This window comes from Nerophis lumbriciformis, linkage group LG21 (assembly GCF_033978685.3).
Source record: "Nerophis lumbriciformis linkage group LG21, RoL_Nlum_v2.1, whole genome shotgun sequence".
Taxonomy (NCBI): Eukaryota; Metazoa; Chordata; class Actinopteri; order Syngnathiformes; family Syngnathidae; genus Nerophis; species Nerophis lumbriciformis.
In genome coordinates, this window is record NC_084568.2 from 21,331,270 (window position 1) to 21,345,321 (window position 14,052).

The following is a 14,052-nucleotide window of genomic DNA, read 5'->3' on the forward strand; positions in this document are numbered from 1 at the left end:
ATTCTTTGAAAAATCTGGCAACTATTGACCATATGTATCATGTTCACATTTTGAAATATTTATAAAAGATTTTGTTCATTTGTATGTTCATATTTCGAAAGATTGTGATTGTTTTGTAAGTGACGGTATAAATAAAAAACAATGTTGAACTACTAAAGTGTGGGGAAAAAAACATACAGGCCTACAGTGTAAAGTTCAAAACACATGTATAGACACTGTAAATTATTGTGGTCGTTCTTCTACAGCGTTTATCATTTTTTTAATCACCATATTTTAAACATGAAAAAAATTATGCTTGAAAAAATGTCTGTGTCTAATATTTTTTTTTACATTCTGTATTGGATATAGTCCGAAAATGATTAAATGTGAGCAGAACACACTCATCATTAATATAATAGACAGGTGGTGAATTGATGGTAATGTTTTCATATTTATAAATGTTGGTATTGTATATATTACAGAGTGCTACTGTACTTGTATTCCTCCTCAAAGTAATATGAAAATAATACCAAACATTTCCGGAATCAATAACGATTCTAAGTCACCTACACCTAATCCTTGTTGCTGCAAGAAGAACATAACCAATTAACTTTTTATGAGTCATTTGTCTGAATAATTTTCCAGCCAAATGACTTTAAATCCTAAATGGGCAACTTCCATATTTTTATTATTGACGTTTATGGTCACAACATGCATTTGGGGCAGCACCAGAATTTACGTCATCAATCAGTGCACAAAAACGATGACGAAGAAAAGCAAAAATACCTTAAAAGTTTCCCACATTCTAAATAATAAACATCCATCAATCCATTTTCTACTGCTTGTCCCTCTTGGGGTCGCATTATAAATCAATTTCAATCAAAGACAAATTTTAAAAGTATAGTGTGACGATCTTACATGTTTCGTTGTCTTTCAACTGTGATACCTCTGACATATTTCTTGTTTATTTTTTTACTCTTTCCTTTCTTTACGGTAATTTTGGTTTAAAGTTGTGTGTATTGTTTGAAAAATTTGGCGACTAGCAAAGAACATTTTTATGTCCAAAAAAAAAGATTTTGTTTTCATTTTTATGTTCATATTGTTGTCGTTCTGAAAGGTGGTGTTTTATCATATGTGAAATGTTGTATTATATTGTTGTTGAAATAGTTGAGTGTAAAGTATAAACACAGCCACAAATTATTGAAGTGGTTTTTCTAGAGCACAGGTGTCAAACTCAAGGCTCAGGGCCAAATCTGGCCCCTGCCCATCATTTTATGTGGCCCATGAAAGCCTGGAAATAATGTGCGTCAGTAAAGCACGTTATCTTCCCTCCTAAATTTAACAGAAAAATGCACTGAATGCTTTTTAAAGCAAATTATCCATCAATTTGTTAATAAAAAAAAGAATGCATGGGCAATTGTGTAATAATATGTGGTGATTATACGTTTCTATTCGTAAATATTGACTGTTACAAGCGGCCCTCGGGTATGAGGGGCCATTAGGGACATTATTCAGAATTAACTCTTACATACACTACTGAAATGCTCACAAACAACTGACATTTTTTTCTCTCACACACACTACTGAAACACTCGGGGGTGGCCAGCCAAAACTGCAATGTGGCCTTCAATTAAAACTTGTCTGACACCCGTTATAGTGGGTTGTTAGTGTGTTGTTTGTGTTGTTATAGTGTGTTGTTTTTTGAACACGTTCACATCATTTAATAAAACCCGTGGAAGCCTGGAAATAATGTGTGTTTATAAAGCACTTCATATTTCTTACTAAATGTGTTTGTTCTTGTTCTTCAAAAAATATATACTATAAATGCGTAGGCAATTTTGTAGTAAAATCAAAAGGCGATTATCCGTTTATATTCGTAAATATTCACTGTTACATGCAGCCTTCTGGGGGGCAGCCATAACTGCGACGTGGCCCTCAATGAAAATGGGTTTGACACCACTGTTCTATAGTGTTCATCATTTAATAATCATCATATTTTAAACATGACATTACTCAAATTAAATTTACAGTACAGGCCAAAAGTTTGGACACACCTTCTCATTCAATGTGTTTTCTTTATTTTCATGACTATTTACATTGTAGATTGTCACTGAAGGCATCAACACTATGGATGAACACATGTGGAGTTATGTACTTAACAATAAAAGGTGAAATAACTGAAAACATGTTTTGTATTCTAGTTTCTTCAAAATAGCCACCCTTGGCTCTGATTACTGCTTTGCACACTCTTGGCATTCTCTCGATGAGGTGAGGTAGTCACCTGAAATGGTTTTCATTTCACATGTGTTCATTCATAGTTTTGATGCCTTCAGTGACAATCTACAATGTAAATAGTCATGAAAATAAAGAACGCATTGAATGAGAAGGTGTGTCCAAACTTTTGGCCTGTACTGTACTTTCATTCCTATTAAAAGGCCCTTCTAATGCTGACAACATTGCCGCTTTTTTTTTAGACTTAAAAACGATGTCTTCGCCAACCTCAGACCATATTGTCAACTTGTAATAGCACTTATTATAAATACATTGAAAAATGTATATGTAATACCTGTGATCGCTATCGATATTGGTATCGGACGATCTCACTCGTGGATGATCGGTTTTGGAATTGGCAGCAAAAAACACTGATCAGAACATCCCTATTTGCCATGTGACTCTAATCTGTCACTCTCATCTACGCAGGGCCTTCAGAATCAGTACTGCTGGCCTAATGTCACTTTTTTCAAATGCTACAATATTCATCCAATTATAAGCAATATCTAAACACGTTTTTACTGCTCGCTAATAACTATTAACATGTAGCTCCGAGCGGACCCCCTGACAAATCAAAAACAGAGTCGAGCAGGCTGCGGACTCCAAGCATGTTGGCCAAGAGAAGAAGAATGAGATTTATACTTTAGTGCCACACTGGGATTCAATAGCGTTTTAAAAGCACCAGAAAAAAGCAGAATAGGAGCTTTTTAAAGATTCTAAAACCAATCCAATGCCCTAGGTCACTTTTTGAATACCACCATATATATATATTAGGGGTGTGGGGAAAAAATTCGAATTCAAATTGCGATTCTCACGTTGTGCGATTCAGAATCGATTCTCATTTTTAAAAAATTGATTTATTTATTTTATTTTTTTAAATATATATATATATATATATATATATATATATATATATATATATATATATATATATATATATATACCGGTATATATATATATATATATATATATATATATATTTTTTTTTTTTTTTTTTTTTAATTAATCAATCCAACAAAAAAATACACAGCAATACCATAACAATGCAATCCAATTCCAAACCCGACCCAGCAACACTCAGAACTGCAATAAACAGAGCAACTGAGAGGAGACACAAACACGACACAGAACAAACCAAAGTAGTGAAACAAAAATTAATATTATCAACAACAGTATAAATATTAGTTACAATTTCAACACAACAGTGACTAAAAATCCCTTATTTGCATTATCATTAGACATTTATAAAAAAAAGAAAAAAAAGAACAATAGTGTCACAGTGGCTTACACTTGCATCACATCTCATAAGCTTGACAACACACTGTGTCCAATACTTTCACAAAGATACAATAAGTCATATTTTTGGTTCATTTAATAGTTAAAACAAATTTACATTATTGCAATCAGTTGATAAAACATTGTCCTTTACAATTATAAAAGTTTTTTACAAAAATCTACTACTCTTGCATGTCAGCAGACTGGGGTAGATCCTACTGAAATCCTATGTATTGAATGAATAGAGAATCCTTTTGAATCGGGAAAAAATTGTTTTTGAATCGAGAATCGTGTTGAATTGAAAAAAAAAATCGATTTTGAATCGAATCGTAACCCCAAGAATCGATATTGAATCGAATCGTGGAACACCCAAAGATTCACAGCCCTAATATATATAAATATATATATATATATATATATATATATATATATATATATATAGCTCTAATATATATATATATATATATATATATATATATATATATACATATATATATATATAAAACACTACAAGTGTTCACAAAGTACACAGAACAATAATTATGATGAACATCTTGAACCCTTTTTTTTAATGAGATAAAGATTATTTATGTATTTAATATTCGTTTACTTACTATGGTATATTATCTATTTATTATTTATGTATTCACTGTTCTGTTACAGAGAACAAGGAAATGGGATACAATTGCTATGGTATGAGAAGGGGTAGGATTAAATAAGCTCTGCTTCTTCCTACTCCTTTTCGGACGTGCTGTAAGGAAGCAACATGAAATATGTGATACATTACATTGCATCGTATGCATGTTCCAAATAAACTGAAACTGAAACTGAACTCAACTGAACTGAACTGAACTGAACTGCCTTAGAAGCAATACTGGGCTTCATTTAGGTTTTGTTTTTAACTCTCCGCATGTTAACATTTCCCAAAATGTGACGTAGAAGCGTGAACAGCATTCCAGTGGTCATGAGGCCAAGCTGAGCTGAGTCACACGCCAGAAAGAGAGAGCGAGAGAGAGCGAGAGAGAGAGTGAAAGTTACATATATGGTACGCCTCAGTCTGCCTGACTTATTTTTGCAGAATTATCTGCAAAACAACTGCTAAAAGAAAATGGCACACGGGCAGGAATAAAACTATTTTGTCATTACCATGACAGCACTTTGACCTGGAAAGCAGGTAGGATACGTCTGACCTATTTCTTGTTTGCCTAAAACTGAATTGATTATGTAATGTGCTTACTTATATTGAATTGGTTTTGCCATCTTTAACCTCTTAAAACCTGCGCTTATAGAGGATCGCTAAAAAACAACAACACATATCCGATATAAATATGGATACAGTATTTGATATTCACATACAGACGATACTGGTTACTGTAAATGCAAAATGACATGTCTTTAAGTAAGTGTGTGGCATTAGTCTTTCATTTTATGAAATGATTATGACATACTGTGTGATGGTCTCGGACTGCTTGCTTGTTTTCCACATTGAATCTTCTTCTGTTTTCCTCAACTTGGTTTGACAGAGCTTTTAGTTGATGTTTTTTCGGTTCCATATAGAATGTGTATAATGCAATTTCTTCCAGCATTCATAATACAAAATTGATTACCCCCCCAAAAAACTGTTGTGTAAGTGATATATTATTGAAAAAACCCCAACATAATATTATGGGCTGAACGGAGTCAGTATCGGGTCAATACTTGATAATAGAGATGCGTTAATGCATTAAAATGTAATATCGGAAATTATCGGTTTTTTTTTATTATCGGTATCGTTGTTTTTTTTTGTTTGTTTGTTTTTTATTAAATCAACGTAAAAAAAACACAAGATACACTTACAATTAGTGCACCAACCCAAAAAACCTTCCTCCCCCATTTACACTCATTCACACAAAAGGGTTGTTTCTTTCTGTTATTAATATTCTGGTTCCTACATTATATATCAATATATATCAATACAGTCTGCAAGGGATACAGTCCGTAAGCACACATGATTGTGCGTGCTGCTGGTCCACTAATAGTACTAACCTTTAACAGTTAATTTTACTAATTTTCATTAATTACTAGTTTCAATGTAGCTGTTTTTATATTGTTTTACTTTCTTTTTTATTCAAGAAAATGTTTTTAATTTATTTATCTTATTTTATTTTATTAGTTTTTTAAAAAAAGTACCTTATCTTCACCATACCTGGTTGTCCAAATTAGGCATAACAATGTGTTAATTCCACGACTGTATATATCGGTTGATATCGGTATCGGTTGATATCGGTATCGGTAATTAAAGAGTTGGACAATATCGGAATATCGGATATCGGCAAAAAGCCATTATCGGACATTCCTACTTGATAAGATTGATATTTTTCAGTTCTCTTCTATCTTGTGTTTTTATGTTGTGTTGTTCATTTTGTTTTATTGTGGATATTGGTACATTGTTTAAAAAGTCAGGTAATAAGTCCTCGGACACTGGAGGGCGTTGGGGTAAAAAAAAAATTTAATACGAGTCAATGGTAGATTTTTGCTTTTTTTACAGTGTAAAATAAAATCTGTTGATAAAAGTGGTATCATTTTTCCATTTACAGCAATGCACTGTCAGAACAACGATTGTAGATTTGACGGTATAAAACTGGCAGCTCAAGTGCAATTTAATATACAGCTTCACCACTTTAGTCTTAATTTTTGCACTTGAGAAACGTCTCTATGAGTTTAGAGTAGAAAATGAATGGATTGTCATTACTGCGGGCAGCACGGTGGAAGAGGGGTTAGTGCGTCTGCCTCACAATACGAAGGTCCTGAGTAGTCTTGGGTTCAATCCCAGGCTCAGGATTTTTCTGTGTGGAGTTTGTATGTTCTCCCCGTGACTGCGTGGGTTCCCTCCGGGTACTCCGGCTTCCTCCCACCTCCAAAGACATGCACCTGGGGATAGGTTGATTGGCAACACTAAATTGGCCCTAGTGTGTGAATGTGAGTGTGAATGTTGTCTGTCTATCTGTGTTGGCCCTGCGATGAGGTGGCGACTTGTCCAGGGTGTACCCCGCCTTCCGCCCGATTGTAGCTGAGATAGGCTCCAACGCCCCCCGCGACCCCAAAGGGAATAAGCGGTACAAAATGGATGGATGGATGTCATTACTGCCACAAGTGGTGGAAATTTGTATTGCAATTTATTACAACTGCGGCCCATACGGACCCCTGCTGAGAAACAGATATTTTGTGAAGCCCCTACGATTAAGAAAAACTGATCAATTGTATTTAGTTGTCATGCAAACGCCCGTTAAACATAATAAGCATGTCAACTTCCTTCTTCTTGTCCGAGTCACAAATTAATACGAATAATTTGTTATTTCAATGCACTGTCAGAACAACGATTGTAGATTTGACGATATAAAGCTGGCAGTGGCAGCTCAGTTGCCAGGATTTTAAAATTGACGATGGTTTTTTACACAGAATTACTGGAAGTAGTAAAAAGGGTACCATTGTTTTTTCTTACGGTAAAATTCTGGCGACTGAGCTGCCAGTTTTTATACCGTGAAATCCACGGCCGTTGTTTTGACAGTGCATTACAGTAAATAGAAAAACGGTAAATAAAAACTCTGGCGCCTGAGCTGCCAGTTTCTTATTGTAAAATATTCAGTCATGGTTTTTACAGTGCATTACTGTAAATGAAAGAATGGTACAACTATTATTTTTTACTGTAACATTCTGGTGATTGAGCTGCCAGTTATTAACCGTAAAATCTAGGGCCATTATTGTTACAGTGCATTACTGTAAATAAAAAAAACTTTTATTTTCCAGTCACCAGAATTGACAGACTTTACTTATTTTTCACTATTGACTGTAATTGTATTTAGCATAAAGGAATAATTACTGTGTATTATTTTGTTGATATAATTACATTGTCGTTTGTTGTTGAATTATTTGTTGTTTTATTTAATTATTGATATTGTTAAATAAACAACAAATGTGTTTGTTGATTAAAAATGTATATATATATATATATATATATATATATATATATATATATATATATATATATATATATATATTTTAATAAATTTCAGCCCTAAACAAAAATACCAAACAGAGCTTTTTAGTCAAATGATGTCACTGTTTTCAATAAATTTGCATAACGAGTTGTTTCACTTATTTAAACCGGTGACATTATCTGATCAAAAGGCCTTCAAAAGGGTAAAATTAAAATTAAATAAAAACATAACAATTGATATTTTGTTTAGGACTAAAGTTTATTGAAGAATTTGAGCTAAAAAAAAAAAAAGTTAAAAAAAAAAACTTTTAAAAATTGTTGCCTGAAGATAATTACAATTAAAAGTGTACCCACGTGGTTAATGGTATCTAAATTTAGGAAACAGGAACAGGCAACAAATGCTATTTTTCCAGGGTTTAAAGTAGTTTAAATTAAACTTGAATTGTTATTTATGAAATATGCAATCAGATCAACGTGTAGGACACTTTGCTTAATAAAAAAAAAAATTATATATATATTGTGCGTTTTTATTTCCTCTCGACGCTAGTAGTACAAATTTGGCGGATTGGTATGGAAGTATTATTATTGCAAAACAATTTGCAAATGCGGATCTCAATCTGGGTGTGTGTAATCAGATCTGTGTGTCCTTGTTCTAATTTGTGTAAGTGTGTGTGTGTGTGTGTGTGTGTGTGTGTGTGTGTGTGTGTGTGTGTGTGTGTGTGTGTGTGTGTGTGTGTGTGTGTGTGTTCTTGTATTTCTACCCTTCTTGAGACATCAACAAGAAAAAATACCCCAGGGAAACCTGCGAAACAGGCTTGTAGGGATGAAATAGCCTCTGTGTTCATATATATATATATATATATATATATATATATATATACATACAGTATATATATATATATATACATACAGTATATATATATATATATATATATATGAACACACAACGGCAGTGACTAGGATGGTAGAAGCGGGGATCGAACCTGGAACCCTCAAGTTGCTGGCACGGCCGCTCTACCAACCGAGCTATACGGCCCGAAAAGACATCAGACAGGAGGAAGGGCAAATGGCCTGAAACGAGAGGAGGATTAGACTTTCAAGATAAAACAGGAAGTTCGCCAGACAAGCCCAAAACAGTACTTCCCTCACCGCAGTGTGACATTAACTTGAAAATGTTATCAAATCTTCTCCGGTACGACCAGAGCAGCACAGCTTCCTGTTTTTATTTCATTGTTTGTATTTTTAAATAATAGAGTACAACATTCGGACTACATTGCTGTAATGTGCTGGTAAAGTCAGACTTTCAAATTAAAAGTATGCTAGTAAATCACACGTTTGCAGCAAAGTAGGCAGTCTGGTTTGTCCAATCGCACCCAATGACCTCAAAATGTTTCATATGTGGGATGCTTATTTTCCTGGAAATCTCCTTTATTTTGAAATGCAAAATTTGACAGGTATGCCTATATCTATGTGGTATTGTGTGATCCTACTACTTGCAATTGGAGACTGCATGACAGGTTTGTGTTTCCTTTCCACTGCAAGTATGCTAATGTCACGTATCATCCTATGATACAAACGTCAAAGGGAGTGTTGGCAAATGGTAGAGTAAGGAGCAGTGAGCAGACGTTTGCACTTTTAAGGAACGTGACAACACACCCCGGTGTCAAAATGTGACTCAGACAAAGTAAAAACGGAAGAACAAAAGAGCTGTTTTTTTTAAGTTGTGTTCTTTCTTTATTTATTTTTTTTCTCCCGCAGATGCAAAGCTACTAAAATTGGACAAGTGGTGCACGGAGGTACATTATTAGGTGCACACAAAAACTTATCTTTGTTTAAAGATTGCCACACAAACATCGACGGCTTTACTAGCACTGTGTCATCATTTTAGGAAGGAAGTGTTATCTGGTTTCCTGTTATTCTACTTTTGAGCTGCCTTAATAAACCCTGCATATATTTATCACGAACCAGTTTATATTGTTCCCTTTTTCACTTATCTGACCTGAATGATCCTTACTGACCTATTGTAGGGGTTCTTAACCTTTTTGACCTCAAGGGCCCAACTTTTCCCCAACCGAGGGGAACACGGAATTAGTAATCTTACTCTTGATTTTAATCGCATTCAATGATTTGATGTAATACACTTACAGTTTACAACCTTGTCAAATTATATAAAACCATGTGTTCATCACAAAGATCATTATTTATTTAACATATCAAACTTAGGCTTAGGTCAGGCTGATAAGAAAGATAAGTACTGCTCAAGAAGGGACTCAATAATAATTGATGAAAATAAATGTTTATACAATTATATAGTGCTAAAATAAATAAACTAAATTAATAACAAATATGTATCTGAACTAAATTGTCAAAAAAACTTACCGTATTTTTCGGAGTATAAGTCACTCCGGAGTATAAGTCGCACCGGCCGACAATGCATAATAAAGAAGGAAAAATACATATATAAGTCGCACTGGAGTATAAGTCGCATTTTTGGGGGAAATTTATTTGATAAAACCCAACACCAAGAATAGACATTTGAAAGGCAATTTAAAATGAATAAAGAATAGTGAACAACAGGCTGAATAAGTGTACGTTATATGAGGCATAAATAACCAACTGAGAACGTGCCTGGTATGTTAACGTAACATATTATGGTAAGAGTCATTCAAATAACTATAACATATAGAACATGCTATACGTTTACCAAACAATCTGTAACTCCTAATCAGTGTTGGGTTAGTTACTGAAAAACAGTAACTAGTTACAGTGACTAGTTACTTTATTTCAAAAGTAACTCAGTTACTAACTCAGTTACTTACACCAAAAAGTAATGCGTTACTGTGAAAAGTAACTATTTAGTTACTTCTTCTACTTTTTTTTTTTTAAAGCTCCCATTAATGCCCTTTTAGCCTTCATTTTAGTACTGTTATTGCACTGGAGAATAATACAATCTGTTGATCAACTTGACATACATTTGCATCACTGAACTCTGCTAAGCAATGTGCTCTACATACAACACACAAAGACAAAGATATGTTTCAAAGGGCCAATTTATTTCAGGCCAGAACAAATTGACAAAACTATTTTAAATAGCTGCAACATAACATACATAAGTAACAAACAGCATAATAACACTAACACTAACACTAACACTAACCACGTTAAACCCAGATTCCGAACTAATAAAGGTCTTAACTCATTCTCTTTCTATGCCACTTCAATATGGAATGCACTCCCAACAGGTGTAAAAGAAAGGGCATCTCTATCCTCCTTCAAAACCGCACTAAAAGAACACCTCCAGGCAACTACAACCCTAAACTAACACCCTCCCTTCCACATAATACCTCTTCGGATTGTAAATAATCAAATGTAGACACTTTTTCTTATACTTTCTGATCTCTCTCTCTCTGTCCACTACTTGCTGTACATATCCTACCAAGTCAGTCCTACACTGTTTCAATGTCCATTTCTCTGATGATGCAATTGTTGATGACTGAAGTGTTGATACCAACCAAACCTAACCCCCCCCTCCTCCATATCCCACACCCCGGATTGTAAATAATGTAAATAATTCAATGTATATACCCTGATGATTATCTTGTGTGATGACTGTATTATGATGTTAGTATATATTTGATAGTATATATCTGTATCTGGACCCCGACTTAAACAAGTTAAAAAACTTATTTGGGTGTTACCATTTAGTGGTCAATTGTACGGAATATGTACTGTACTGTGCAATCTACTAATAAAAGTTTCAATCAATCAATCAATCAATCAACAACATTGCTGTAAAGCTGGCTTCACCTAAGGAAGGCACACGTGACATACACAGAGCCTAACCAGGCAGATTTGAATAGTTGTTTTGGGCAGTAGACGGGATCTTTGATCCAAGACACAACTTACATTTAACTAAAATGTTCTTTTCTTTGTGCTCGACAAAAGAAAAGAAGTGAGAATATCTCATATTTGCCAACCCTCCCGAATTTCACTGCCTCTCCCTGGGACAACCATTCTCCAAATTTCTGCCGATTTCCAGCCGGACTTAAGGCACGCCCCCTCCCGGTCTGTGCGGATCTGAGTGGGGACAGCCTGTTGTCACGTCCGCTTGGCCAACCAAAAAGTAACCACAGAACACTATACCGTATAGGCGTATAGTGTTCTGTGGTTACTTTTTTGTTGGCCAACGGTTGTATTGCACACCCCCCTCCCCTCCCCTCCCCTCCCCTCCCCTCCCCTTCCCACACTCAGACACACAGTCACACGCACACACAGAGAGCGCAGAGGAAGAATCAGAAGCACGTCTCTGCTTCGCTGGAATAAAACACACTCAGATCCTCAGTTTCTAGCCGATACTACATAAAAAGTAACGTAAAATAACGCAGTAACGCATCATGTAGTAACGGTAACTGAGTTATTGAATATAAAAAAATAACGCGTTAGATTACTAACGCGTTACTAATCGCTAAATCCCATGAAATCTTATACGTCTAGTCTCTTACGTGAATAAGCTAAATAATATTATTTGATATTTTACGATAATGTGTTCATAATTTCACACACAAGTCGCTCCTGAGTATAAGTCGCACCCCCGGCCAAACTATGAAAAAAAACTGCGACTTATAGTCCGAAAAATACAGTAAGTGCAAATTAAAACTTCACCACTTTAGTCATAATTTTTGCACTTGAGAATCTTCTCTATGAGTTTAGCTCCAGACTTTCTTCTTTTGGTTTGGCGTTGTCATTACTGCCACAAGTGGTGGAAATTTGTATTGCAATTGATTACCGCCGTGGCCCATACGGACCACAGCTGAGAAACAAATATTTTGTGAAGGCCCATCGGCCCAACAATGATTATGAAACACTGATCAATTGTATTTAGTTGTCATGCAAACGCCCGTTAAACATGGGGTATGGTAAATGGGTTATACTTGTATAGCGCTTTTCTACAGTTTGTACCTTCAAGATACTCAAAGCGCTTTGACACTATTTCCACATTCACCCATTCACACACACATTCACACACTGACGGTGGGAGCATCCATGCAAGGCCCTAACCACGACTCATCAGGAGCAAGGGTGAAGTGTCTTGCTCAAGGACACAACGGACGTGACGAGGTTGGAAGAAGGTGGGCATCGAACCAGGAACCCTCAGGTTGCTGGCACGGCCACTCTGCCAACCGCGCCACGCCGTCACATAATAAACATGTCAACTTCCTTCTTCTTGTCCAAGTCACATGATTACAAATATTTTGTTATTTAAATGTATCGTGTCTAAATGACGGATGCAATGGGGGCCGCTACGTCATACTTGCCAACCTTGAGACCTCCGATTTCGGGAGGTGGGGGGCGGGGGGCGTGGTCAGGGGTGGGGCGGGGCGTGGTTAAGAGGGGAGGAGTATATTGACAGCTAGAATTCACCAAGTCAAGTATTTCATATATATATACTGTATATATATATATATATATATATATATATATATATATATATATATATACTGTATATATATCTACATCCTGAAAATATGCAAACAAAACTGTGTTTAGATAATTGATACTTCAAACTTGCATAAATAAATCTTAAGGAATATAACATAACTTGGCTTCTGAGAGCTTCAAAATGTAATGAATAAAATGCTAAAGTTGTTGATAAACAAGCAATTATTTTAATAATTAAATATGGTCATTTTAAATGAATTATGATCATTTAAAATTAATTATTTCAAATATGTTTATTTTAATGTATAATTCTATGGCTGGATGTAATAAGGAGTCAGAAAAAATACAAATAAAAATACAATTAATTTTGATGTTTTTAGCAAAATATAGTAAAAATGTATTTGTATTTTGTTTTTGTTTTTTAATTAATAAATATATTTGTTTTTAGGTAAGATAAACATAATAATACAATTTATCTCTAGTCTGGATGATTTAGTTCTTGTCACCCCGTTGTCCTCCTGTCATGAAAAAAGGCTGTCCTCACTCAGGTCCGCATGGAGCTGGAGGGGGCGTGGCCTCCAGTTCCGGCTGAAAATCGGGAGATTTTCGGGAGAATATTTGTCCCGGGAGGTTTTCGGGAGAGGCACTGAATTTCGGGAGTCTCCCGGAAAATTCGGGAGGGTTGGCAAGTATGCGCTACGTTTTGTGGCGACCAACCTAATCCAGCTGTTATTCCAGGTTCTTAATATACAAACCCCGTTTCCATATTCGTTGGGAAATTGTGTTAGATGTAAATATAAACGGAATACAATGATTTGCAAATCCTTTTCAACCCATATTCAATTGAATGCACTACAAAGACAAGATATTTGATGTTCAAACTCATAAACTTTTTTTTTTTTTTTGCAAATAATAATTAACTTAGAATTTCATGGCTGCAACACGTGCCAAAGTAGTTGGGAAAGGGCATGTTCACCACTGTGTTACATCACTTTTTCTTTTAACAACACTCATTAAACGATTGGGAACTGAAGAAACAAATTGTTGAAGCTTTGAAAGTGGAATTCTTTCCCATTCTTGTTTTATGTAGAGCTTCAGTCGTTCAACAGTCT

General features: G+C 35.0%; 1 protein-coding gene across 4 annotated transcripts in view; it reads left to right on the forward strand.

The window, feature by feature from the left end:
• The first annotated feature begins 4,551 nt into the window (after window positions 1–4,551).
• Window positions 4,552–14,052, forward strand: part of tmem268 (transmembrane protein 268) — a 28,418-nt gene continuing 18,917 nt past the window's right edge. For 3 of the 4 annotated variants that reach the window (XM_061982628.2, XM_061982631.2, XM_061982630.2), the window contains exon 1: window positions 4,552–4,699. The gene's annotated coding sequence lies outside the window, so the exon portion shown is untranslated. Of the gene's footprint in view, window positions 4,700–9,259; window positions 9,298–14,052 lie in introns of all 4 variants that reach the window. The other variant, XM_061982629.2, reaches the window with a different exon arrangement.